A 2,526-nucleotide genomic window follows, 5' to 3' on the forward strand; every position below is an offset into this window, starting at 1 on the left:
CCTTAAGAGAGTCATAGTTACTCCCGCCGTTGACCCGCGCTTGCTTGAATTTCTTCACGTTGACATTCAGAGCACTGGGCAGAAATCACATTGCGTCATCACCCCTTGGGGTCCTGTACGTTGTATTATGAGGTTATGTCTGTATTATTTTGGAATTCTGTTTGTTCTTGAGTACTATTTCTAGAGTTATATAATTTGGAAAGGTAGTCTGCAATTGCATTTGAAACAATTAATTGGTCATCAGAGTAGACTAGTAAGGTCGGGCGGGGATAGAACGGTTTAGACGAGAGTTTTCGAATTTTGGTCCTAACGATGGTAGAACTTGTAGTGGCGTTTATATTATTGACGAATTTTTTCCAACTTTCGGTTTTAGATTGGTTAAAAGTTTTCCTACAAAGTGCTCTCTGTCTTTTATACTCTATTAGGTTATCGGTTGTCATTGACCTTTGGAATTTTTTGTATGCCCTTCGGCGATTTTTAATGGCTTCCTTGCACTTGTCATTAAACCATGGGACAGATGGTCTTTTCGGCAATCCAGATGTCATCGGTATTGATGCTTTAGCCGCTTGTAAGATAGTGCCATTGATTGCCTCACATCCCTCCTCAACACTCATATCACGAGGAGATCCTTGTGGTGGAGTAGCCAGGAACGTATAATTGGAGTCAATCAGCTTTGTCTAGCAACCATCTGGGTTTAGTTCGGCATATAGGATTTGAAGTTGTGAATTTTATTAATATTGGGAAGTGCTCACTACTGTATAAACAGTCTAGATTATTGTATAACGTGGAGCTGCAGAAAGATAAGTCGAGAGCTGAAAATGTTCTATAACTAGAGCTGAGATAAATTATTTGGGTACTATTTAGAAGGAGTAGATCGGATAGTTCTAGAAAGTTTTCAATCATTTTTCCTCGTGCATTTAGATCTTTTGAACCCCATAGAGGATGGTGGTCGTTCATATATCCGACAAGGAGAACAGGGCGGGGTAACTGACTAAATATGTCCAAGAGATGCTGAGTTTCTATTGACCGATCCTGAGGTAAGTACATAATACATACTGAAAATGTTTAATACATATACTGAAAATATTTAAATGTATTTTAGCAGCTACTGCTTGCAAATGAGTGTTTAGAGGTTTAGATTCGGAATATACCGATTGGTTTATGGCAAGAAAAACACCATGGTGACCATGGTTTGGGTTAGGGAAATCTATAGATTTCAAAATTTTTTAGAGTTATGTTTTCATGATTTAAAATATTTGTTTCTTGAAGAGCTATGCAGAACGGTTTAAAATCTTGGATTAAAATTTTCAGGTCATTAAAATGGGTTTTAAATCCATTACAGTTCCATTGAATGAAAGACATATTTAGGAAGTAAAATAAAGTGTTATGCATATACATACACGTACACACACACATACACACACATTCACATACATACACATTAGTTGTTCTTTACTCCTCTCTCTTCGCTCTGTTTTCGGTTCGGAGATTTATTCCTAGTTCTACTCCTAGTTCTCCTATCTTTAACTAGAGTCCATTGATCGAGAGAGTCACCTGGGCAAATGTGGGGAGAGGAGAGTTCGTTAGGGGCTTTTTTTTCCGGAGCTAAAGAGTCCGGATCCGTGGAACGAATATCTATCTGCTTAAAAGCTGTAAGCGGTGGGTTAGCAGGACAGAAGGAATAGGAAAGTTAGGTACGGGGATAGTTGAAGAGGTAGGTGTAGATGGGAGGGGGAGAGGAGTGGGGGAGCCGCTTTTATCACTATCTCCCAAGCGGCCGGGCATTAAAGATGGTTTGATTATTCGTTCTAATGATTTCTTAAAAATAAAAACGTTTTCATTTAGTTCATCGGTCTGTACACTAACACTAACTCTTTTCTGGTTTTTAACAATATTAGAAAATGTGATCTGAGAAGATGATGGATTTAATGACTCGTACTTTTTTTTAGCGGCCGTATAACTAATTTTGTCCGTGTCTTGAATACATCTTATTTCTTTTTCTTTAAGAAATGCTTTACAATTTTTCGAAAAGGAGTCATGCTGTTCTGGGCAATTAACACATTTTAGGGGGCTATTGCATTGTGTACCTTCATGTTTGTTTTTTCCTCAATAGCTACATATTGGTTCTTTTTTACACGTATGTTTAGTATGGCCCTTACTCATGTTTAATTTACCGTGCGGTTCGATCTTAATCGGGAAATTATCTGAGGATTTTTCACATTTTAAAATTTTTTCAGATTGTCTATCAGACAATATTTCAATTAAGAGCGTTCCATCTCTCAATTTTTTACATTGCCTGACTTCACGAATAAGATTGTTTAGGTTTTTATAAATAAAAAAAGGCGAGATCTTACTGAAGTCCAAAGCATTTCCATCTTCGCTAGTTTCCATTCTTTTAATAGTATAGAATCTACTATAATTTTTTTTTACGTATTTACATTATTTTCTAGTACTGTAGCTTTAAATCGCGATTTTTTACGCTTAGGCGGCGTTTTAATAATATTAAAAAAAGAAATATATATATAT

The sequence above is a fragment of the Halyomorpha halys genome, unplaced genomic scaffold (genome assembly GCF_000696795.3).
Source record: "Halyomorpha halys isolate HHAL.00 unplaced genomic scaffold, Hhal_1.1 Scaffold273.1, whole genome shotgun sequence".
NCBI lineage: Eukaryota > Metazoa > Arthropoda > Insecta > Hemiptera > Pentatomidae > Halyomorpha > Halyomorpha halys.